The sequence below is a fragment of the Panthera uncia genome, chromosome D2 (assembly GCF_023721935.1).
Source record: "Panthera uncia isolate 11264 chromosome D2, Puncia_PCG_1.0, whole genome shotgun sequence".
In the NCBI taxonomy this organism is placed as follows: Eukaryota; Metazoa; Chordata; class Mammalia; order Carnivora; family Felidae; genus Panthera; species Panthera uncia.
Window position 1 is genome coordinate 42412457 of NC_064818.1, and position 27866 is coordinate 42440322.

Genomic DNA, 27866 nt, shown 5'->3' on the forward strand with positions numbered 1-27866 from the left:
TCTCCCTCTTTCTCTGTGCCCCTCCCCTGCTTGTGCTCTCTCTCTCTCTCTCAAAAAAAAAAAAAAAAGCATCAAAAAAATAAAAAACACCTACTATGTGTCAGACACTGTGTCAAATCCTCATGAAACCCAAGGGAGCTAGGCATAAACATTTCCAATTTCCTATGAGGAAGCCAAGACAAATGGGATAGGGGACTTGTCTATGGTCCTGAAGCCGGCAAGGGCATGAGCAAAGATTTCACAGTGGTGTCTGACTCCAAAATGCTCTTCCTTTGAAACTAGAGGATTACTTTGAGGCTAGACTTCCATCTCCAATTTCACAGTATAGGTTTTCAGTTTTTCATCCCTTGTAATGACTGAATGTGTTCATGTTTTATCATTCCACATGGACTGAAGAAGTATTTTCAAAGTCCCCGCCAACCTTAGCTGTGTTCGGGGAACCCAAGCAATGAGCTCATTCTCTTTGCTGAAGAGTGGAGCTTGAAACCACAGCTGTGGGTACCTTGGAGGTCGTGGAGGCAGCAATACTAGAATCAAAGAAAATGAAACTCAAAAGGGCCAAATAGGTCCCCTCTCTACTTGGAGAATTTCCTTTCAACTTTCAACATGAATATTTTATTAAGTGGCATATGTCAGTGAAAGCACTGGCTTTGATTCAAACAAGCAGACATTTGAATCCAGGCTCTGCTACATACCAACTGTATGAACTGGTTCTCTGCCTTGGTTTCCTTATCTGCAATAATAGCTCAATGTAGTACAAATTAAATAATAGAACGTATGTAGAACACTTAGACAACTTGTAGCACATAACTGTATTGTATAACACAGTGTATATATGACGTACATACCTATATAGAGAACACATATTATATCAGATAATATAGTAAAATAATAGTAATTCTTCAATAAATGATACCCATTGATGTAAATGGGTGTGACTGATATTTCAGTAGACTCCTCCACAGGGGCCACATACTCCAGTTCCCTTTCCACATAAGCAAACCCCAGCAGCTCTCAGGGCCACGCTGGGGCAGTGGTCAGCCCACAGCATGCATTCAAAGCTCTGGGCTGAGCTCACGATAAGGGGCATCAGCACATAGGTCCAAAGGCCTCTAAAGCACCACTCTGGTCCACATTGCCACTTTTCTCTCCTTCTTCCCGTGACTGTAAAGAGTTACCATGGTAATTAAAGAGTGAGATCCTAATTCTTATGATATTAATTAAAGTGAAAACCGCAGATGGTGTTTAATAACAACTTAGTCCCAGCAGGTTCCAGGCACTTTACCTAAATCAAACATATCATAAAGTTGGCATGAGAATCACAGAGGCTAGCCCTGCCACATCTGGCCCGGGACACACGTTCTCACCTAGAGTGAAAGTAACAAACCATCTCTATTACTTATGCAGATATGGCCTTAAATTGCCTGACAGTCTGATTCCACCCCACCACCTCCTGGAGCCAAAAATAAAGGAGTATTGATTGCAAAGATTAATAATGGAGCTTAAGAAGGAAAATGGTGCAAAACACCTTTTTCTCTCCTTTAGTGATATAAATGCCTGCCACCCCTGCAACCTAATTTTGTCACCCAGAACACGGGAGTGTATTAATTAAAGTGACACCAAGGACAGGAAAATCTGAGCTCTTGGGGTGATGACTGGAAATACATAAATATGCATCTCCAGGCTGTCTCGGGAAGGGAGGCACGTGGCCAGGCAAGATCAGCATAATTTCACCACGGGGAAGGTGGAGAGGAGTGTGCACAATTTACCCCTGGAGGTCACAGCTCTGATTCCAGTGACTGCATCTCTAGACCAGACGCCCCCTCTTTTGTAAGAAACCAGACCATCACTTTTGTAAATATCCCCTTATATGACCTGGGGAGTAGCTAATATTTAATGGATAGTTATTATATACTCAATTAATTTTCACAATATACTGACAAAGATAGAGTGGTACCATTTTATAGATGAGGAAACTGAGGCCCAGTATGGTTACTCAATGTCTTGGCCAAATATCAACACCATATTTGACTAAAATAGGAGGCAGAAGAGGCCAGGGTAGAATGAACAGCTTTTATCCATGGGAGCAGTCCTGGAACAGGGTTGGAATTTCCCTCTACAAAACCATCACTCGCTATTGTCCCTCCCATCAGCACTGGGACACTCACATCCCAGCCAGGGAGGCCCTTCCCCACAGGGAAGGACAGGTACCAGCTGCCTTGGGTGGAGAAGTGTAAGATTCATGAGGAGATGATGGATGATTTTAGAGACTCTCATGTTTGCATTGTTTTATTCAGGTCAATTTCATTGTGGTCAGTGAATCAGTTTTCACAGTCCCCTGTGCTCTGTGCCCTGATTTCCAAAACTATAAGAGATCTGACCTCAGCTTATCCTGAGCTCCCTTACCATCATCACTTGTTGAGCATCCATAAGCATCTAAAACATCTAGTTCCAACTGGACCTCGTGGTGCCCATCCAACCCTGCTCTTCTAATACTCATGACAGCTATGGGCATCACCAGCCCCCCAGTCCTGGGCTGCCCCTTCACTTCAGCCTTTCTCCCACCTGCCACACCCAAAAAGTCATGACCAATCCATCTCTCTCAGATCTCTCTTCCTCAAACAATGCCACTGCCCTAGTTCAGGAAAATACAGAAAATGTTCATTGGGCTGTAAAAAGAAGAGAGCCCAGCAGAAGCAGAGAGGAGAAGACAGATAGAGGAGTGATAAGTCTCATTAACACAGACAAGTAGAGGAGATCTCACCCCTCCAGTATCCTTCTATGACCCCAGGTTGGGGAAGATGACCTTATATGTAGCACACTCTTCTTTAACCAAGTCTTATATACAGTATATGTCTCATACTTGCTTGATTGCTCCCCTAATAAGCTGTTATCTAAAAAAAAAAAAAGAAAGGTAAATCAGAGAAGATTATTAGTAAGTGCTTACTAGGTACAGAGCACTGTTCTCAATATTTACAGAATAGCTTTTTAGGTAAAATCTATTATTCTTCCCAATTTACAAAAGAGTAATCTGGGTCCCAGAAGGTTAAGTTGCCCAAAGTCATGCCTCCATTAAACATTGGGTCCAGGATATAAAATCAGGCAACCTGTACTTGTAGTCATGCTTCTGTGCTTTAAGCTCCATGAAAATATTTGACAGGTCTGGCTTCTTCTCCACTGCATCCCCAAAACTGCCTGGCACACAGTAGGTGATCAATAGAAATGTCAGTGGATGAGTAGATGAGTCCAGCCTACCCCAATGCAATTCACGTCATTACATAAACCCTGCAATGGTTCAGGAAGACTTTGCTTCTGGCCCTGCTGCATGACTCGGCTTCCCTTCCCTGCAAGACACGAAACCTTCTCCCTCCTCACCTTTCCATCAACTCAGCCTGAGCCAGTGTCTGCAATGGGAGAGCACCCACCATGCCCAGGCAAAGCCCAGCCCTGCAGAGATCACATATACCTTGGCAGCTGAGTTCTCCCCAGGCTCAGAGGAAAAGCCTGTGACAACCTGCTGTGTATTTTGACCATCATTATTATGATATAAGGCACACTAGCCATGTGAGGGCATCAGGTACACACATGCATCCCAGAGCCTGTCAGACACAGGAAATGCTCTGATGCAGAGGCTCTAAGGGAAATCCTAAACAGACAAATTCAGCTCCAGCCCTGCCCTTTGCAGCCAAAAGCAGAGAGGGGAATAAAAGAAGGCTATACACAGAGATTAAATTTGTTTCTGTGTGTGAGCAACAGAGTGTGTGGTTATGACATTGTGTGTGTGTGTGTGTCCACCTCTGAGTGGGTGTGTGTGGGCTAATGTGTGTCCTCTTGCTGTGAAACTCTGCAGCAGAGGGAAGGAAATGTGTCCATTCTTGACCCTAGACTGAGGCCTGGTTTTCTTAGTATGCTGAGCTGAGAGAAGCCAATTTTGAGAAGTTCTACAGAAACTATTTTGTCAGACCCAAGTCAGAGCTAAGTTGTTGTTAAGCTCACAAACTGTTAGAGTATGGGAAGACACTTCAGGAATCTTGTAAAAGGACAGTCACTTTTCCAAGGACACACAGCTGGTAAGGATGCCAGCACTCTCCGCCCCTATTCAGGAGACTTTGTATAATATCTGAGGGGTTGCAACAGAACCCACCAAAGCTAAAAAGTAGACTTCATCCCATGTTTTAGCAATGCAGTAAGAGAAGGCTCCTAAAAGGAAGGCCACCAGTATTCACACTCAACGTGGCACATCAGAGAGTCACATTGGTCACTGTGTTCTCAACAGCTCATGACCCTTCTGTGAGTCCAGAAACCAAGTCATGACAGTGGACTTGGTCTAAGGGGCCCAGATCTCAGGAGGCCAGAGGGAAAAGAAGTGACCCAGGTTGGCAGCCACTGTGGATTTGAGTCTGCAAAGTCAGGTGTTTGGAAAGTATTATCGAAGTTAGGAATCCTCTTGATTCCCGTAGGATTAATACAGGACTAATCACTGGATTCCCGGGTCCAGGCTTGAACAAGCATGAAGCGCTAACCAAGTTTGACTCAACTTCCATGGTCAGTGGCTATTTCATGGCCATAACCCAAATTCAGGACATTGTCTTCTCTTCTGGCTCCACTAAGTCCATCTCAGGTGGGGCAGGGGGTGGGTAGAGGGAGAGTATGATAGTGAGGTCTCCTGCTTATTGAGGACTCTCCATGTGCCAGACACCGTGAAGAGCACTTTACAGACATCATCTCTTTACACAATCATGGCACCCATTGAGAAGATCCAATTTTCTAATCTGGCTTACATTAAAAATTTTTGACTCCACCTTCCTGTGTCTCTATGTGTACTACTTGCCATACCTGTTCCAGTTCACAGGTGACTTCCTTTCTGCTCCTTTCCATCCACTTTTCTAGACTGAATGTGTGAGCTTGCCCTTCTCTCTGGGCCATTTCTCTGGCCCATGTGCCATGACTTGCTCATTAGTTAAAAAGCTGTGCACTGGTTTGTTCTCCTTTTATATGACCTAGAGGAAAAAGTCTACATCTTTCTCCACGTGGAGAACACCTTGAACATATCCTGCTGCACAACTCAAAGCTCTGGAAATATAAATTATAAAAGTGCTATTTTGAAGACTGATAAATGATAAAGGCTTATATCTCACATGACATTTTATAGTATTCCAGGAATCAGCACATAGATTACATTGATTGATCAAGAGGAGTATCCTATGAGATCAGCTGCAGTTAATTATTCCCATTTGAAAGGTGAGGAAATGAAGGTTCTGAGAGGTGAAGGGTTATTCTGGACCACAGAGCTAGTGTTTTGTGGAACCCTATCACCTGTCCTTTTAGTCATACCAATAACACAAGAAAAGCTAAGAGCTGACACTGTAGATTTTTTCAGGTGCTACATAAATCCATCCATAGCAGAGACAAATGGATTTCCTGCCAGTGACACACCCAGTGTATGTTAATATGATGCTCATTCATTATTAATGCAAATCATAACCAAATGCACACCAGGTCTTTTACCCTAGGAGGAGATATATGTAGGACAAATCCTAGGTGTGGAAGTGAGGAATGGAGAGAATCATTCTGCCTTAACTGCTGATAAATTCCATTGGAATTTATTGAAAATTATTTTTTAGAACTCATTTCTGGGTTCACGTTCAATGTTCTATCAATGGCTTTACAGCTGTTTCGGAGGAGATAAGAGACCGTCCATCAGGCTCAATGCTGCTGGTTTGTGTCATTTCCTCTCAGGAAAATTGCCCAGCAAAAAAGAGAAACCTATCTCAGAGAAAGTTTCCAGAAATTATTCACACTATTAGAGCGTCCAGAAGGAGGCTACTGTTAGTGTCTACCCTGGGGCGGCTCACACATGAGAGACGTGGCTGGGAGGGAATGATGAGATACAGCAGGGCTAGCAACTGACCCTGCATGGACAGTCTAGCATGCAAGTGCCCTCCTCTTCACCCAGTTTCTCCCAGTTTAGGGGGTAGTAAAGAACTTGACCTGAGGCAAATTACTCCAGGAGGAGATTGACATTCCAGTTGGAGAGAAGGCTGCTTTGAGGAATGACACTGTATGAGTGTCACTTGAGGGGTTGCCTGATCCAGTCCTGTGGATTGTGGCTCAAGATCCTTAAGGGAGATGTCTGAGAGAAGGACAAAGCAAGTTAATTAAAATGCGTTTATGTGGTGAAGAAGGAACACCTACCTCTCTTCCATCTTTATCTCTCCCAAACAGAGGGAGATCATAAACACAATGAAGTCAGCATTCAAACTTCAGGGATTAGAGGAATGATGTCCCTTCACCATCCAGCAGGGCCCCTGTATAAAAATGCTGCAAAGCTTAGTGTGACATTAACAAGTATAGACAAAATTGGGGGTGTCTGCTGAAGGTGTGTGTGCAAGAGCAGGGCAGGCTTGGTTCTTGACCTGTGGGGGTGAAGTCAGAGGCCAGGGGTGGAGTCAATGTCAGGGGGCCACAGGGAGGCACAGTGAGCATTCCAGGCACCCTGTGAGGGCTGAGACCCGCAGGGGAAGCCATGATGGAGAACTGAAGTTCCAAGATCAGGCCCTGAGTTCAGAATCCTGGGCTTGGTCAAAGGGCAGTTGTCAAGTTCTCCCTCCTGCCCTCTCTGTGGCCAGGTGGTTTTCACTAAGAAGCCTGTGCAGCACATAGGGGACAGCTGCAATGGGAGAATTTTTGTGGCAGCAAAGAACATGGGTATATTCTGAGTCCCTGCTCATAGAATGAAGAACAGTCATATGTGCAGAGGACACTGTTTGCATCCTTCCTGGATCCCTTTTTGCAAGGATGGATCCATCCCTCCTGGAGCACTGCCCTCCATAGAGTGTTGCTGCCTCCCCTAGAAATGACCCCCTCTCCCATCTCCCCTGCAAGGGGCAGCCCATAGCCAACAACTGAATGATCTGGAACTGTAAAAGGCCAGCCCCTTTGCCTGATAATAGGACCAACTCTGTGCTCTGTGGGGCTACCCTCACACCAGAGCTCTCATGGAGGATCAATCTGGAGCTAGTTTTCAGTTGATATCACATCCTTGTTTAGCAAGGTTTCCCTGCCTTACCCTATTTCCCTAATTCTGCTTCTCTTGAGACTCTACTTTCACACACACACACACACACACACCCTCCTAAACCATGTGGGCAAGAATCCTGGGCTCAGGCTCTGCTTGCTCAGGTTCCAGTGAGAGGCAAGAGGCCTGGAGCAATGGGGTCAAACACACTATAATGGAGATGCAGACTCCAATGAGCTTCTCTGAGCCCCAGGATGGCAGATGGAAGTTAGAAAGACGTACATTTCCAAGTTATGAGGCACAGAACTGAGCAATGTCATAGGCACCCATTAAATCCTACAGGTCTGACTTAATTGATAAAACTCCATATTTTCACATGGTTGGCTGTTTGCATGCTGGCATCTCTGTTCTCTCCCAAGTCCTCATGACCCAGGATCTATGAGGACAATTAATTTCACTTGCTCACCAGATTCAAGCACAATAAGTCACTGAATTTGCCATTAGTTAATGGCAGGCAGAGTTATCAGAACCATACTTTTTCTGTTTGGGGAAAAGATGAAATAAATAAGGCCTACGATAAAACCTGGCTCCACAGTAGATAATATTTACAGACAAGTTGAGAAACAGATTCTTTAGCCCCTATGTTAGCACATGCTAAACTTTCCTGATGATTTAGGACTGGGTGACAGGTCTCCTCTGGTAATCTCAGAGCAGGGATTCCTAATCCCCAAAACAGCCAGGGTGACTTCAGTGTTAAGCCTGGAATCTATTTCTAAAGCAAAATCTCAAGAGCCAAAGCATTTGATAGGACAAGAGATAAAGTAGGACTAGGGCAGGCGTGATGGCTGTAGACCAAGTCCCTTGTTGGCCAGCACACCCAGTACCAAGTAGCCAGTGTGCAGGAGGAAGAGGGCACAGTCTGAGTTACCCTTGTGATTTGGGAGTTGGAGGAAGAGTAAGGTCAGAGGTCAATGAGTTCCTGGATGTGTCAAGAACTGGGAACTGAAGAAAAGGCAAAGAACAGAGAAGCAGTAATCTTAACGGAGGACATACCATGTGCTAGATGCATTCACATAGTTGTCTTTATTAACGTTTTCATCCTTATAGAGAAAGGATTCATATTTCTATCTAAGAGTCCAAGGAAACAAAGCCAAGAAGATAAGCCTGTATTAGTCAAGGTGATTTTCACCAACTATAGCTCTACACTCAATTCTTTTCTGAAATCCTAGAACTTCTAGGATGGGATCTTCTCTGGAGAGAATGGAGTCTTGGGTCTGACCCTGAATCTTCCCTAGGAAGTAGTGCTTATGAGCTGAGCTGTGAATGAAAAGTAGAATATTAGGTGTACATATGCTACAAAGAACATATCAGAAAATAGGAACAACATAAACAGTGATGGGATAAAGGGCCCAATGAACTTTAGACTGTTGAGATTTAGATAAGTGAGTTGATAAAGCTGCATCTTGAGACACAAAAACCAAGATGCTGCAGAGGGTGATGGTGCCAGGGAACGCTCAGACATGAAAACAAAACAAAACAAAACAAAACAAAAAAACCAAAAACACATGCACAAAAACAAAAAGCAAAAAACAAAATCCCTGGAATCTGTGGAAGGGATTTAACTAGGACACGTGAAGGCAGGATGCTGTTTCTCATTCTTCAGTGACAAGGCACTCAGACGCCAAGAATCCCATTTCTCCATTACTCCTTACCCTGCTCCTGCAACCAAACTTAAAGTTGGCCAGAGCTAAGGCAAGGCCTGGGGTAGGCTTCCTGGCAAGAATGGAGTCATTTTTAATGAGCCTTTCAATTGAAGTCTCAGTGGGGCAGGAGGCTCAGGGCCCTGCTGAGTGCCAAAAGGAATGACCACCTTCCCACTGGCCAATACACCTTAAGAAGAAACCAACATTGGAATGATTCAGCAGAGAATCATTGTTGACGCCCTAAAGGAAAAGATAAAAAGGATGGACATAACACACTCATTTGACTTCTCTTCCAGCCTTCTTTAAACATATTCAAAGACAGTTATGACCTCAGGCTTCCCTTCTGTCCTTTATCAGCTCTAGGAGCACAAATAATAAATGTGGACTTCTAGAAGGATCAATACCCAAAGACAGGCTTAAAGCTTGGCTTCTTCTGCAGCTTGTGGCCTGTGGAGAAGACTCATCTCTTCAGGTGGTCTTTGTACCTCTATTCTCTGGTTCCCTTCTCAATCTGAATCTTACCATTAATCTCATTTTAAGAGACTTTGCCCTTGATCAGCCCCTCTTTCTCTTACCTCTGGTCCCTCTCAATGTAAAAGCATGTTCAGGTCTGCCTCATCTAAAATCCATAACTACAACATTCAAATCTCCCTGGATAGCTCCTCCCCCCACCTCCGACCCCACCGCCACCACCTCTGCAAGCTACTGCCTCCTTTCCCTTGCCTCTCACCCTTTAAGGTCTCAATAATGATATATCCTCACTTCTTCAACTTTGGTTTATACTCCTTGAAATTTAAATTACACCCTTAGCATGCAACTAAATCTCTCTCTCAGTGGATAAAGGAGAATGAGCTACACTCAGCCAAGTCCCACGCTGCTGCTTAACATGCCTCATTATAGGTAATCTACACCTGCCATAAGAGAAAACAGGCTCTCAAAGAATGCTGATGACTTCATATGTCATTTAATCCAGTGTTCTTTGTAGTTTCTCATGCCCCATCAGATACAGGGATAGAATATCCTCCTGTTGGCAGCAAGGCCTGACTATCATGGCAATGGTTCCCATGGTAGTGAGGAGCATAGCTGCAAACCCCAAAGGGAAACTGATATCAACACCAGACCAAATGCCTCCCCTACCCCTACTGCATCCCCACAAAGCCTGCTCCCTAGAATACCATAGCAATCCAGCTCCCTGGGCCTCTTCTCCACCTCCCTAACCACAGACCTCTCCCCTCTTCCTCAGTCACACCTTACATGTTACTGCTGCCCAAGGTCCTATCCAAGCCCTACTGCTTTATAGTCTACAGTATCTCCACTTGAAATTTATTAACTTTCATAATGATGTGTGGAGGTCTTAGCGAAAGACTCTGAAGGCTCTGGGTTTAGCAGTTCTTACTTCTCCCAGATGAACAGGTGCACATTTCTAGCTGTTCCTCAATTCATTCTAGAGGGATACAGGAAGGCCTCTTAAGAAGGTAACAACTGAACTGGTATCAGATATCAGTGCCCTGGAGAAGCAAGAGAGCAGGGCCTTCCAGGGAGATGGAGAAGGGCGAAGAGCATGGGATACAGAGTGAGAGATCCCCTGGTCTGCTAGGCAAAATTGTATTACTGGTAGGGGTAGGGAAGTATATGAGATCAAAATGGTTCTAGAGAAAATGCTACCCAGCTACTGAAAAGTAACAAAAACAGTAGTGATATAACAAAGGCAAAAAGTGTCTCTAAACTAATTTTAGGACACAATGGCAAATGATCTGCAAGAGTCACTGCAGTGATGTTAATTCACTCCAGTCCCCACCACTGAGGCAGTTCCAACCCTGTGTAAGAATAGCCTGAGAGTGGTGAGCAGGTAACAATGATGAAGGCCTAGGGAAGTGGAGTGGGTCAATGTGGGTGGTTAGGAAAGTGTCATGTGGCACTGGGAGGGCAGCTTGATCTCTACTGCATCCACCACAGCCTTGACCACAATAGACTATATGGTAACCTACACCACTGACCTGTTCTTCCTTGCTATGCCCAAGACTTTTCCTTCGGCCATTCCAGGGAAGTCTTGGATCTCTCAATAATAATAAAGGGTACATGTGAAGATAAGTAAGCCTAGAGGGGTTACACCAGCTCACAGCCTCTTGCTGCAGCCTATTCACACAAACTCATCTCCCAGATGTGCCATGTGCCGCCATGATCATGGTTGACTCCTGATTGAAACCCTCATTCACTTACTCATTAAGTGTAGAAATCCTTGATCTTGTATGCAAGGCTCTTTGTCCAGGGACATGGCCCAACCTCATTTCAAATTTATTTCCCCAGCTCCCTTATGAGCCCTATTCTCCACCTAATCTGAACCCAGAGAGAGAGAAAAGGAACACTGAATGGATTCTCTGGGCACTTCCTTGGGGTCCAGCACTATATCCAACACTTTTAAATGCATTCTCTTTTTTTTCCCAATCCAAACAACCCTCATAAATCAGATATCAGCATTTTCATTTATCTCTGGAAAAAGAAAAATGAAAAATAAGATAAGAAAAGTTTAGTTTCACAGGGTTTATTAATTCCTAGGGCAGGGACTCAGACCTTTGTCTGACAGTTTCCACATCTTTTCTCCTTTCAGTACAACATGATGCTTCCCCAGAATACATTGTGGATTCTCACCTCTGCTATTACCCAAAATGCATTGCATGTACCTGGAATGCCCTGCCACTCACCATCACTTTCTAGATCTTACATCTCCTTTATGGCCCATCTCCCTTCCTACTACCTCAGCCAAGAATAATTATTTCCTCCACACTGCCTTTGACCCACGCATCTGACACATCATTCTGGGTTGTTCTGCTGGAATTTCTGCTTCTTTCCTACTTCCCATGTCAAACAAGAATCTCTCTGATGGAGGGTCCTTTCCAAGGGTGACAATAGTTGCTCTACTCTCCTCACACATGCTCAGCACAGTGTTTACACAGAGCTGATGCTTAACCAGAGTTGAATGAACATTGGGGTACCTCAGGCAATTCATGCTCTCAGTGAAATCCCTGCATGAGTCATGTACTAGCAAGCACAGGGAGAGCATCTCATTCTCTTTCTCATCATGGGATGCAGTTTACTTTAGGTGGGGAAGCAGCAGAGAGAAACAGGTACTGGATGATGATGACTAGAAAGACAGACTTACCCTCTCAGAACCAACAGCCTTCTCTGCAGCAAGAGACAAGGATTCCAAACAAGAGCTCAGGATGAATCCCAGGCCCAGTGCTTCCATGAGCTGTCAGGTAACAGTGAGTAAGTCTCTCAATCCCCTAGATCCTCTGTTTTCCTTTTCAGTGAAATGGGGATAATATGGTACACTCCTCCCAGAGAATTAAGATGATAATATGAGATTATGTTTGTAAGACAAAATTAGAGGGTCTAGTGCATAGTAGGTGTGCAGCAATTACATCCTATGGTTGATAGGGTGAATATTCAACAATGGACTCTCAAAAATCCATTAGTAAAAGTAAACTTAAACGTAAATTAGAAAAAATCAAAGTAAATTAGTTACCGAGTTAATAAATAAGAAGTCCTGAATTGTAGCATTCACCAATTTCTATGGTATAGATGCTCCTATGATGGCCAATTTTAAGTGAGCAACATGATGCCACAGAACTATCACTGGTCAGCTCCAACACGCCATTGCTTATGACACACACACACACACACACACACACACACAATGTTAATTCCATTTGCCACTCCCTCCACTTCCTACAAACACAGACAGACTTCTTTGCCAGATGGAACAGGAAACAATAACTATGGTATCCAGTGGAGTGTGAATAGGAGACTGAGACCTGAGGCACCCTTGCCAACAGAGGTTGAGGTCTCCTACCAAACAACCTGCATGGCCTCAGCAATCCAGAGACCAGACTGGATTAGTCTCTGTGTCTGGGTGTGGCCATGCTCATGGAATATAGGTGCTTGGAAAGAACAACAAGGCTGCCTATTATGAGAATTCTCTTTAAAGGCACAAGAAAAGCCTCCTTCTGGCATCCCCCGAGGAAGATGGATCATGGCTAGACAGCTCTTCAGAAATTTCCCAATTTCCAAGGATATGAATCCTTCATTTTCCTCATGATTCATTTCTACTTTGTTTCTCAGTTTGCCTCAGCCAGTTTTGTAAAGCAACTTCTTTCTACAACCAGTACCTAAGTGGCACTCAGTTTCCATGGCAACAAGTTGGGCTAGTAGCTCTCACACACCCGACTTATCACCACTCCCAGATAAAGAACAATTCCAACAGATATTTCTCCTATCTCTAACTGAAATCTACTCAACAAGAGAGACATCACTTTACAGAAAGTTCTAGAGGTTGTTGTAGATATGCAGAAAAAAATAGAAAAAACAAAATTTCACTGGACAAAAGTGAACATGATCTCCTGCCACATGTTTTGAGGGATGTGTGAATGTTAAGACAGGGTGAAAACCGACTCTCTCTCAGTGGCAATATACAAATCCCATTGGAGAGAGAATCTCTAAACCTTAAGAGAGGAATTTTTAAAAGTTCTGATCTAAGAATATGAATGTATCTTCACAATATTGTTTTAGAGCCCTTAGTAACAACTTGACATGGGGCATATTAAATCCTGAGGACTGGAGAGCTAAGATGAGGTGCTATGGACCACACAAAGGTCATGAAATCAACTCTAAGGTATACTTATTTCCTCCTCTCCTCATTAGAGGGAGAAAAAACTTGCCATACAATCCTCAGGGATTTTTCATGGCCACTATACATGAACAAATGTTTGAAAATGCTTCAGAGTAAAATCTAGAAACTGCCTCTAGTAAAATATGACATCAGAAAAGAAAACTTGAATAGTCCTACAAGCATTAAAAAAACGAATTCCAGGGGCGCCTGGGTGGCTCAGTCGGTTGGGTGTCCGACTTCGGCTCAGGTCATGATCTCGCAGTCCGTGAGTTCGAACCCCGCGTCAGGCTCTGTGCTGACAACTTGGAGCCTGGAGCCTGTTTCAGATTCTGTGTCTCCCTCTCTCTCTGACCCTCCCCCATTCAAGCTCTGTCTCTCTCTGTCTCAAAAATAAATAAACGTTAAAAAAAATTTTAAAAAAAGTTTAAAAAACAAAACAAAAACAAAAAACAAATTCCATACTTTGAAACCTTCTTACATTGAAAACTCTTGGCCCAGACAGCTTCACTGTAGTGTTCTACCAAGTATTTAAGAACTAAATAGTTCTAGTCTTCAACAAACTCCTGCACATAATAGCCGATGAAGGTTTTCTCCTGTGATAAACAGTGGCTCAATGCTTATTAAACCTATTTCTTCTTAATGGACACAAGGGTACGTTACATCCTGCACCCTTCCTGGCAGTTAGGTTGGGATCATCTGATTAGATACAAATTAATGGCATATGGGCAGAATGTTAATTCTTGGAAACCACACATATGAGAGTCTTACAATATATACATATTATGGATCTCTTAGTCATCCCTATGCCAGTGGGGAGTCACCTGAACTATACTGGACTCTAATGGAAGCCAGAATGAATTGTATTAAGACATTTTGGCATGTGGTTATTACCACAATATAGCCCAGACTAACCTGACAGACACACATATTCCAACACAATTTATGAAACTATCATAACTTTGATAATAAAATCTGACAAAGATAGAAATGAATGAAAACTTATAGGTCAAACTCAAACATAAATATAGATGCAAAAATCCTAAACAAAATACTGGGATAATAAACACAATAATATATTTTTAAAGATAAACATTATAACTTAATTTGGTTTCTTTCAGGAATACAAAGTTGGTACAGCATTAGTTATATCAATGTAATTTACTACATTAATACACAAAGCAGAAAAAGAAAACTCTATGATCATCCTCACAGAGGTAGAAAAAGGATTTAATAAAATGCAATATCTATTCATCTTAAGAAAAACAAAACAAAAACTCAGCTTCATAGGAATGAAGGAAATTCTTAATGTTTATCTATAAAACATAACACACATCATTCTAAATGGCAAAATACTGAAAGGTTTCCCTCTGAGACAAGAAGCAAGATGAATAGGCCCACTCTATTAGCTTGGGCTTCCATGACAAAATACCATAGGTTGGCTGATTTAAACATCAAAGATATATTATCTCACAGTCCTGGAGATTAGAGGTCTGAGATCATGGTAGGGGTTCTGAGGGGACACAATTCTATCCCTGGCCTGCCAAAATTAATGTACTTTTTACATTCCAAAGACAGTACTCCATTACCACAGTCCCAAAAGTCTTAACTCATATCAGAATTAATTCTAAAATATAAAGTCCAAAGTCTCATCCAAATATTGTCTAAATCAGATATAGGTGAGACTTGTAGTATGATTCATCCCAAGGCCAAATTCCTCTCACTGTGAACCTATGAAATCAGACTAGTGATGTGCTTCCAAAACACAATGGTCTTCCAGGCATAAGATAGGCATAACCATTCTAAAGGAAAAAATTGGAAGGCAGGAAGGCAGGAAGGCAGGCAGGAAGGAAGGAAGGAAGAAAGGAAGGATGGGTGATGGGTTGCAAACAAGTCCTACACCTAGCAAGGTAAATTCCATTAGATCTTAAGGCTGAAGAACGATCCTCTTTGGTTACTTTGCCTGTCACCAGCTCTGCAGGGCCAACCCTCTCCTTTGGTTATGAGTGCCCTGCCCCTGAGCTTCTCTGGGTGCAGCGCCCCTCTTCTCAAAGCACTGGGCAGGGTCATCTTAACCCTGTGAAACCAGAGAGATGAGCCTCATTCTTTGAAACCAGGCAGGAAACATCTTTTCCCCCTGGGCCTAGAATGGAAATGGCAGTCCTGATGATTTCTGAATCACCTTCAGGTTCATTTTTCTCTTTCCTTGAAGGACAGTGCATATTCACAGCCAAATAGCTCTATGGTTCAATCTTGCAGGATCCAAGAAGTCCAAGATGACTTCCTTCATTCCACCTAATGTTCTCTGAACCCTTTGGTTCAAACTGGAAATGTTTTTGCTGGTATATTCTCACTCTATTCCTGGCTTCTGCTGAGATGGCTGATTAAGTCCATGAGTCACACTCCTGATCTTTTTATTAAATGGTTGTTCATCCACATCCTTAGTGTTCTATTTAGAATAAGCTTTCTCATATTTGGCAATATGGATAGGCTGATAATTTCCCAAATCTGTGAGTTTTATTCCTCTTTGCTTAACAATTTATTCTTCAATTCATCTCTCCTTTCATGTCTTACCATCACCAGTCAGGAAGCAGTAAGATGATCCTTCAACACTTTGGTTAGGAATCTCAACTAAATACCTCATTTAATTGCTCACAAGTTTTAGCTTCTACAAAACACCAGAACACAGTTCAGCCAAATTCTTTGTCATTTTATAACTGCCTTTCCTCCAGCTTCCAATAACGTTCCTTATTTTTTTTTTAATTTTTTTTAACGTTTATTTATTTTTTGAGACAGAGAGAGACAAAGCATGAACGGGGGAGGGTCAGGGAGAGGGAGACACAGAATCTGAAACAGGCTCCAGGCTCTGAGCTCTGAGCTGTCAGCACAGAGCCTGACGTGGGGCTCGAACTCACGGACCGCGAGATCATGACCTGAGCCGAAGTCAGCCGCTTAACCGACTGAGCCACCCAGGCGCCCCATAACGTTCCTTATTTTCATCTGACACCTCACCAGAGTTGTCCTTAACATCCGTATTTCTAGCATACACCTAAAATTCTTCCATCCTCTAACCATTATCTAGTTCCAAAGCTGCTTTTACATGTTTAGGTATTTACTATAGTAGCACCCCACTCCTCAGTGCCAACAACTGTATTAGCTCAGACTACCATAATAAAGTACCAGACTGAATGGCTTGAAAAACAGGAATTTATTTTCTCACAGTTCTAGAAGCTGGAAGTCCAAGATCAGGGTGTCACCAGGGTCAGGTTCTGCTGAAGGCTCTCTTCTGGTTTGCAGATGGCCACCTTCTCACTGTGTCCTCACATGTCAGAGATAGAGAAAGAGAGAGATCTCTCTTCCTCTTCTTATAAGGCCACAATACTATCAGATTAGAGCCCCATCTTTATGACCTCATTGAACCTTAACTACCTCCTAGAGACCCTATCTCCAGATACAGTCACATTGGAGCTTAGGTATCTTCAGCCTGTGAATCTTGGGGAGACACAATTTAGCCTATAGCAGCCACTAACATTGCTTTTATTCAAGATTATGCTGGAAGTCGTGTTTTGTTCATTAAAGGGGAAGAGGGAATAAAACTCTAAGAAATGGAAAAAATAAACAAAATCCTCATTTTTCACAAGTCATATGATTATGCACATAGAAATTCTAAGAAAATCTAGAGTTAAATTAGCATTAATAAGACTGTCCTGAAAAGTAACTAGATTTAAAATCAATACGCAACTAAATTGCTTTTCTATATACCAGCAACATAAATATTCAAAATAAATTTAGAAATTATAAGATACCATTTAAAATGCCATGAAAATTTCAGGTACCAAGTAATAAATCTAACAAAAGTTGTCTGTCTTTATGGCAAAATCATTATTGAGAGAAATTAAACTGAGGAAGAAAATACCTAAACAAATGGAGAGATTGCCCTTACATGGGTTGGAACATTCAATACTGAAGAAAAATACAATAAATAAAAAATGGAAAGACAGATATACTATGTTCATGAGTAGAATGACTCATGTCATAATTAGACCAATTATCTCAAAAATTATCTGCAAATATGTGTATCTTTTGTTTTTGTGAAATCTAAGAAGCTGATTTTAAAATGTATATTAAACAATGATGAAGGCAGTTCTGGAAAAGAAAAACCAAGATGAGTGTGGCAATTACACAGGTATTACAAATAGATCACTGGAAGAAAAAAAAAGAAAGCCCAGTGACAGTCTCTGGGACATACAAAGACTTCTTATGTGATAGAACAGGCACTGGAAACTAGGGGGCTGGTCAAAATCCTCAAAATTTTATAGCACAAAAAGTGAACAATAATGCATACAAATTTTAAAAATTGGCGGGAATCCAGAATGGAATAGAAATTGCAACATAGTAATCTAACTGTAATACAAATGTGTGGCATAACCTCCAAAAGGCTGGGGGAAGAATAAGCTAACACAAGTAACTATGGAAAATGGTGTTTTACTGTGAAGTGTAAGGGTCAAGACAAAGGAAGTATCCAAAACATGGTGTCCTGATTGGTAAATTTGTCTCTCATGAGAGTATGGGCTAATAATTCTGAAACCGCTGTGCATATATACTGGAGTTCAACAAATAAATAAATGAATGGTGGATAGTTAGATGGATGTTTCTGACCACTGGAGGGAGAAATTACAGAGAAGCAAAGGGAAGAAACCAGAATAAAACACGTGGTACCAGATTAGAGTCAGGGACAATAGTATGAGTTCATGTTTAGCTTAGTCAAGGTCCATATGAATAAATAAAGAAATGATTATAGATACATGAGTTATACACATACAGATACTTCCTAACTCTAACTTCTGAGAGGGTGTAGAAGTGGTGATGCCCAATAGCAATGAGCACACATAGAGCCCATATGTTAGATTCTAATACCATTCTTAAATAAAGATCCTTGGAGAAATGTCTGATCCTGGGGCTGGGGCATGGAATATATAAGATGATTGTGGAGCACCTCTGTAATGTCAGAAAACAAAAAAGTTCTCAGAAATCACAAGAATGGGAGTGTGCAAAAGGGACACAGGAGCCCAACCAAAAGAGCTCTCAATGGCCAAAGGTGAAATAATTTGAGAAACAAAATAGATATAGTAGTACTTGAAGATTATAACTTAAGGATAAAATATTCATGAGTCCATAATAACAAATTAATAACTGAATAAATAAATAAATGTGGACAAGAGGAATACTTCTCCCTTAAAGAATTCCAAATAACTTATGTAGATACTCCCTCCTCCAGGGAGTGGAAATTAATATCCCTTCATACCTGAGTGCAGGTTGTGCTTAATGACTTGCTTCTAAAAGGTAGAATATGGAAAAGAAGGAAAAGTAACTCAACACTGAAGAAACCTGGAGAACCCTACTTTGGCCAGGTGAACAAAACTAATGGAACCAGTAATAAGCAGCGTCTATATAATGTAAACCTGACATGATGTGATGAGAAGGAAAAAGCCATGGAAAAAAGAAATCAGGAAAATCCTGAGAAACATTCGACAAAATATCTGACCAACACTCCTCAAAACTGCCAAGGTCATGAAAAACAAAGTCTGAAGAACTGTAAGAGACCCAAAAGACAAAGGAGACATGACAATTAAATGTAATACGTTATCCTGGATGAGATCCTGGAACAGAAGAAAGACACTGGGGCAAACTGGTCAAATCCAAATACACCATTGCATTTAGTTAATAGTAATATACTAATGTTGGATTTTAGGTGTGACAAAATACCATCATAATGTAAGATGTTGACAACAGGGGAAACTAGGTAAAGAGTACACAAAAATTCTCTGTACTAGTTATACAATTTTTACATAAATATAAATTATTCTAAAAAAAGATTTACTTAAAAGCATCAGAGGGGAAAACTTGAAGTCTTCAATAAACAGTGCATAAAAAGTGTTTATTCATATGACTTCAATGATAGTCTCCAAAATAAATTCAACATGGATAAAAACATTTATGTGAAAAATGAATAACACACAATTTTTAAAACAAATTACGTGACCTGGAGTTAGGGATGATATTTGTTAAATAACACACGAATAGAAGAAACCTGAATGGGGATAACCGATAAAGTTGACTGTATTAATAATGAATCTTCTTCACAGTACAAGACACTGTAAGTAAAATAAAATATAAGCCACAGATAGGAAGAAAATATTTGTGCACATGTGACAGATATATGTATGACTGATAAGATTAAAACAAATAATCCAGTTGAACAAAAGCAAAAAATATAAATAAAAGATGTGCAGAAGGATAAACCTAAGTAAAAATAAACTTATGAAAAAATGCTTAGCCTCACTTGTAACCAGGAAACTGCAAATTAATATAGTCATAAAATATCTTGTCATACCCATCAGATTTTCAAAAGTGAAAAGTGTGAAATCATCAAATATTCACAAGGTTGATAAACAAAGGGTACTCTGTTACACAGCTATTAAGAATGTAAATTTCCAAAACCACATTACAGAGCAATTTGGCAATATCTAATAAAATTAAACAGGCCTGGGGCGCCTGGGTGGCGCAGTGGGTTGAGCGTCTGACTTCAGCCAGGTCACGATCTCGCGGTCCGTGAGTTCGAGCCCCGCGTCAGGCTCTGGGCTGATGGCTTGGACCCTGGAGCCTGTTTCCGATTCTGTGTCTCCCTCTCTCTCTCTGCCCCTCCCCCGTTCATGCTCTGTCTCTCTCTGTCCCAAAAATAAATTAAAAAAAAACGTTGAAAAAAAAAACATTAAAAAAAAAAATTAAACAGGCCTACATCAATGAGCCAGCAATTCTATTTCAAGGTATGTATCCCGAGAAATAACATCCATGTGTTCATTCACAGGACACATACAAAAATGCATTCCACAGTGCTGTCAATTCTGGCAAAATATTGGAAACAACCCAAATGTCAATAGGGAGACAGGTAATATAAATATAAATATATTATATACTTACATATTAAAATTGTGTATTATATATTACATATATTTACATATTTCAAATATACTGAATATATTAAAGATATAGATATTAAATATATTAAGATACTAAAATATATTAAAATGTTTTACAGATGCATATTATATACGGTACCATTTTATGTATACAGTTATATGTGAACTTGGCAGACTCTGAATTCATGTCCATAAATGCCTCTGGATAGAATAGAAAAAAAAATAAAACAGGACAAGTTTCAATGTGTGTTCAACTCTGTAAGATTTTATTTCAAAAGCATAATTTGAAGCAAATTGATTAAGTAACATTGCTTCCATGTGGGTGGTGGGGCATAAGTGTTTGCTATATTATTTTTAAATATTTCTCCCAACTTAAATGTTTTGTGTGAAATCCAAGACAACTAATGAGATGTGAACTGTGATAAAAACACAAATATTGAGCAGGTCCTGAATTAATTTACTTACAGAACTAATATTTGGCAATTCTGGGTTACTGTGGTTACAGAAAAGTGATGCAAATGTCATAATTTTTTTACAATGTAAATATAATAACTAGCAAAAATGAAAAGTAATGCTTAGGAAATGGGAGGCGACCTATGTATGGTAATTTCCTGGTACAGATTCAAATAATGGAAGCCTGTAGTTAAAGTGCACGTGAATTTCTTCAGTTTTTCAGATTTAATTGTATAGCCACAGAAGAATAATTTAGAAACTAATGTTTTCCTATGATAAAAAAAAAGCCATCAAATTTCAGCAATACATTTAGTTTTACTTACATTCATTTTTTCCTCAAAGTTAAAATAAATTATAATCATTTTACTGAAAACAGATTTGATCATATGATCCCATTTTTTTCTAGATTGCCTCTTTCTATCCATCTATAAATATGCAGAGCCAGATATCTAAAATGATTTTCTGCAAATAAAAATATTAAGTATTTAAGGCAAAGTGGAAATTTTTTGATAATTATTTTTTTTTGTATTTGAATTTTTATGGTAAAAATAAAAAATATGGGGCACCTGGGTGGCTCAGTCAGTTAAGCGTCCGACTTCGCCTCAGGTCACGATCTCTCGGTTTGTGGGTTCGAGCCCCACATTGGGCTCTGTGCTGACTGCTCAGAGCCTGGAGCCTGTTTTGGATTCTGCCCCCCCCCACCCCCCCGCCATGCTCATGCTCTGTCTCTCTCTGTCTCTCAATAATAAATAAACGTTAAAATTTTTTTTAAATAAATAAAAATTAAAAATATATATTTATTTTAAACATCCATTATTTTAACTCATAAGGCAATGAGAATGAGATGCAATCTGCAAGAAACAGTATGTGACGAGGAATTTTAAGGAAGGGAATATCAACTCAATTGGAAAAGTTCAAGAACAATTTGAGGAAGAGCAGTCTTTACTCCGACCTGGAGGAATGCTCAAATACCACAAAGAACAGAGGATTGAATGTGTGGTGGGAAGTGGAGGAAAGCAATCTGAAAATGACTGGTTTGCCCACAGTGAAATGCCTGCATTTAAAAGTGTAGGGATAATAGTATATTAAAAACACAGTTTCAATAGCAGAAGCTAGCCATTAATACAGCATGTGAAAAGTGCTAGGAAAGTGAGGATTGTTCACCGAGTCTGGCAGATCACAGAAGATTCACAGAGAATGGAACACTGGAATAGATTCTTGAATGGAAAATTATGAGGTTTCCAAGAAGACAAGAGGATTAAAGTATTCTGAGATGGGAAAAAAATGAGAAAGCACAGGAAAGAGAGACAACTTTTTGAAATTATAATATGTGTGAGGAGGACTGGGGAAAGGTGGGGGCTCAAAGGTAGTAAGGATTGTAAGGGTATTCCCTCCTGTGCTTTCTGAAAGAGTTTTGACTTCCAGCAGCGCAACACTAACAGACTTTTTCTTGGGTGCTGGGAAATAACATGATCAAATTTGTCTTTTAAAAAGGTACTTGGAAGGTACTGGATAAAAGAAAAGCAGAGAAGATGGGTTTCAATATATCCAAAGGCAGAAGGAAATCATCCAGGTGTATGAACACATGTTCCCAAGGTACAGTGAAGAAGCGAAGATTTTGGGAAATACGAAAAATCTAAAGGTGGCAAATGATTTCCTGTGGGAAAAGAGGACAGGCTGGGTTAGGGATGACTCTGTGACCAGGTGGACGGTGATGCTCTTCAACTAATGAATAATGTTGGTGGAGTGGTTCGGGGGTCAAGCTAATGAGCTCAGTGTTGAACATGTTGAGTTTAGGTGCCTGGCCTGGACCAGGGCCACAGATGTCACATCTTCAGTATTTGCTGGTAATTGAAGCCTTCAGAGTAGATTAGATTGCCCAAGAAGAGTGAGCTAAGCAGTGAGCTGAATGTGTAAGTCTGGAAATATACCATGTCAGGCATCCTCCAGCCTGTCCTATACTTAAGTGGCTGATTATTTTTAGGTAGCCTGTCAGATTACATTTATCCATTTTGTTGGTTTCAGCACTTTGTTCCATCTTGTTGACATCATTTAGAGTCTTGATTCTACCAGTCAACACATCAGCTATCCCAGACCTTCCATTTTAAAATGGTTTCTCACTATCACACACTACGCTCTCAACCTCCTTATAAAATAACTATAATAGGAATAAATGGTCACATAATCACTTAATAATTACAACTTTGAAAATAGCAAATGTGCCACTTCTTTTACAAAGGTTTTTGGAACTGGTAGAAGATAAAAGCCAGAAGTGAAAAGTCAATAGGATGAAATGTCAAGGAAAATGGTTAATAAAATGAATTACCGGGGGAAAAATTGTAGTTACTCAAATGAAATTCGTACTGATGGTAGAGAAAACAGAATAGGTGGTATGAAGGTGAAGAACACATCAAAAGTTGCCTCTGAATCCAGAATAAAAGAACAAAGAAATGGAAGGCAAGTGAAAATAAAATGCTAATAGTTACAAAGACTAGAGACCAGAACACTACCTTCAGAATATATTAGTTACAAAGATAGTAAATAACTGTATTTATAATTAAAGGGAAAAAATATCCTCAAATACAACAAACCAACAAACTATAAAAGCATGACAACCGAGAGATTCACAACATTTGATGGAAATTCAATGAAAAGAAACATACACTACTTATGTGTGTACTAATAAGGAACGACAGGAATTCAAGCTTAAAATTGGTAGGAGAGTAAGGAGCCAAAGGAAGAAAAATAAAGTTGGTCATTCACACCCTGTGGAGTCCTACATGGTAGAGATACAAACTTAAATCCAGCCAGTTATCCTTCATATTATAAAGAACCAGAAATGAAACACACATGCAGGAATCAAGGAGTTTAGAAGAGAAAATACCTATATTCTGTTGTTGAAACACCTACTGAAAACATACTTCAACCAATCAAAAGTTAAACTGACAGTAAGAACCTAACTACAGAAAAGCTGTATATAGAATGATATCTAAATTAAAAAAAAAAAACTTATTGGCAGGAGCTACACCCAACTTATCAAAATTATCTTAAGGAGAAATATTTTAATAATCCATACCTATTAGAATTGGCCATGAATTGAATCTGCAATAAAATAATTACACATTGAAATACACAGTCTTGCATTTTTTGTGCTTTGATATGTGTATTTGTCTTTAATAAGTTATTTACTTTTAAATAACAAGCTTTGTATTAAACATTTATATATCCTTAAATTTTATATTATCTGTGAAATTGATTAGCATGTCTCTGTTTTCTTAATTGAAGTCTTTGATGATTGTTAAATGCTATGGTTCCAGGACTTTGGGCCACTCTCCTAGGCAATCATTTGACAAGTTAAGCCAAGTATTATTTTATTAATGTTCTGGGACCACTTTTAACCAATTGCAAATCTGTGTAACAATAAACCACATTTTCCATCTTATTCAGAAGATTACTGCATATGCCCATCAATTGCACTGCTGAAATCAAGATATACTATGTCTATAGAGTTATCCTAATTTGCTGGTCTAATAACCCTATCAAAAACAAACAAAAACAAATAGGAAGATGTTAGCCTACCCCAACATGATTTTTTCCTGGGGAATTGATACTACTCCTAGGAATCTTTCCTAAGTATTCACAAATCTCCTTTCAAATGCATCATTTATAAGTTTTTCCATGGTTGCACATGAAATTGGCATATCAAATAAAAAATTCAAAATTTCAACTGCTTTTCAAATATTTAACCATCACCAATAATCTGACACCATTCCCATTTTCAAATATGAGCAATATACTTGCATATATTTCCGTAAGTTTCCAATGTCTTGGGATAATTATCCAATTGCATCTAGAAGCAAGATTTTAAAAGGCATCAAAGGAACAATGAATCTATTTATTGAGGACCAGCTGAGTGCCGACATCAGGGTGAATCTCACAAAGTTTCCTTTAATTAACTGATATAGCACACCACTGAACTGGCAGAGTTGTGTATATTTTGGAATTGAGAAAGCAAAGACTCTGATCCATAAAGTGACCACCTAAAATCATGCATAAAGCATGCCATGATGCTTAGCACAACATTTGGATCCATTGATTTTTATATTGCAGCAATGATTCTACTTAACCATCCATCAATAGCACGCAGTATTCCCTAAGTACTCACCTTCTCTTTCCTTGAGACACATTTTTAATCAAAATTAGGGCTTAGAAATTAATTCTTCCAAAACTTTACATTTGTTTTCTCAGCAGTTTTCCCTAAAGTGAATTCAGTAACTTGGCCCTACCTGCATGTGTTTTCACAGGATGCCCCCTGTTTTGTGCCCTACCTTTCAACTTCTTGTTTTCTTGTAGCCATCTGACTCCATGGGAGAGCCCCAGGACATCCTCCTCTCTCTTCCTCACTAGGATAATTTGTGATTAGACCACTACCATTTCATTCTTTAAAGGTGTTTCCTTTTAAATTTCCTGTAATCTGAGATAACAGTCAAGTACCCCTAGCTCTTCCTTCTCTTTCATGTCTGTTACAAAAAATTTCAATAAGGTAGTTTCTCTTCCTTTCAGATTTCCATTACTTGCATTGTCAGCAAATCATTTCCTTTTCATAATAATTAAAATGAGAACACCTTCACATGGTTTTAAATTTGCCACAAATATCTTGGTTGTTTTCCAAGATACTTGACCTCATCTTGTTAGAAGACAGTCACTGAACACCAAAAACACCTGGGTTGGCTGGAAGATTAAATGGTCCCACAGTCACTGAACACCAACAGCAGTGACCACTTCATTTAAACTACTTGTTTCCACTTTAGTGGATGCTACAGTCGGGGTCCCATTGCACACTGGGTGGTCTCACTTCAAGTTGTCCCTCTCAGTGGTTCTTGAGACAGCCTCTCTGGCACCCAAATGCCCCCCATCACACAGGACAAGCCCAATAAGGAGTTTGTTCTCAGCAGAAAATATTGTCCCTAATTTCACTGGCAGCCCCATTTATGCTACTTTCTCTCTAAATCCATCCATTTCTTCCTCCAACTTTCAATGCTCATTTTTGTTATTACTTATTTTCTTATTGACTCTAGGTTACCTGAGTCTGTCAAGTTCCCTCATTTATTCATTCATGCATTTACCTGACCCCTACTAAATTCTAGCTAAGTGTCAAGCCCTTTGCCTACTATGGAGAATTCTAAAATGAATGTGACATAGTTTCCACCCCCAAAGAGCTTGTGGTCTAATGAAGGGAATAACCTATAAATGAATAGTAATAATTCAACTTAATAAGTTCAATTATAGAAACACAAAGAGAAAAAATAAGTGAAAGTTAAAACTGAATTTAAGAAGCTCTATATAGAAGCTGCCATAGGAAAAAAATAAGAAAACCATAGAAGATAAAAAAAAAAACTAAAAGGAAACAAAACTACATCATGAAAAATACAATTCTTAAATGAGCTAAGTACAGGACATAAAATGAGATACCCACTAAGGCTTAGCATTCGAGGCAGCACAGAACATGCATGTAGTTAAATAAAAGTAAAACTGGAAAGGTGGCCAAGGCCAAGCAAAGATGCTGTGCTAAGGAAGATGAATTTTAACCGGAAATGTATGTGGAGTCCTTGGAGGTTTAAACACCATGTACTGACTTGATCAGAACTTATTTTATAAAAGTGTTTCTGCTGGCAATATGGAGAAAGGGTTGAAGAGGTGAAAAGAGTAGAGATAAAGGAAAGTCTGAAGGCTGTTGTAATAAACTAAGTGGTCATTGAGACCTGGACATGGTAGAGAGACTATAGAAATGACAACTATTTGAAACATTTAGGAGGTAGAATGAATATTACCTATTGACAGAGTAGTCCCAGAGAGTACAGAGCAGGTAGGTATTTAGAATCATCCCAGTTTGAGGGGTGTCTGGGTGACTCAGTCAGTTAAGCATCCGACTTCAGCTCAGGTCATGAACTCACAGTTCATGAGTTTGGGCCCTGTGTTGGCTCTGTACTGACAGCTTAGAGCCTGCAGCTTGCTTTGGATTCTGTGTCTCCCTCTCTGTCTGTCCCTCCCTCCCCCACCCCTCTCTCAAAAATAAATAAATATTAAAAAAATTAGAATGATCCCAGTTTCTGCTTAATTAATAAAAATAAGATTCAGGGAACCTGGGTGACTCTGTTGATTAAGTGTCCAACTCTTGATCTCAATTCAGGTCATGATCTCATGGTTCATGAGTTCGAGCCCTGTCAGGCTCTGTGCTGAGCATGGAACCTACTTGGGATTCTCTCTCTCTCTCTCTCTCTCTCTCTCTCTCTCTCTCTCTGTTCCTCCCTTACTCCTGCTCTCTCTCTCAAAATAAATAAATAAACTTTAAAAAATGATATTCGAGAAGAAAGGAGGTTGAATGAATAGGTGGAGCAGAGGACAGTTTCAGTACAGTGAAACTACCCTGTATGCCACTATAATAATGGATACATGTCATTATACATTTATCAAAATCTATGTAATGTATAACACAGTGAATGACCCTTAAGTAAACCATGACATTTAGTTAGCATTGTATCTGTGCTGGCTCATCAAATGTACAACACTAACATAAAATGCTAATGAAAGGGAAGTTGGGGGTACCTGTGTGGCTTAGTTGGTTAAGTGTCCAACTTGGCTCAGGTCGTGATCTCACAATTTGGTAGTTTGAGCCCCGTATTGAGCTCTGTGCTGACAGCTCAGAGCCTGGAGCCTGCTTTGGATTCTGTGTGTCCCTGTCTCTCTCTGCCCCTATCCCACTGGTGGTCTCTCTATCTCTCTCTCTCTCTCTCTGTCTCTCTCTCTCTTTCAGAAATAAAACTTAAAAAAAATTAGGGAAATTTGTGGGAGAGAGTATAAAGGAACTCTCCATACTTCCCATTCAATTTTCCTATAAGCCTGAAACTGTTCAAGAAAATAGTTTACTATTAAAAAACAAAATATAAAGTGCGAGAAGCACCAACTTGAGATCTCCCAGCACACTGGGCATGACACTTTATGTTAGCATTGAGGAGGGTCATCTCTTGAGCATAGTCCATAGAGTA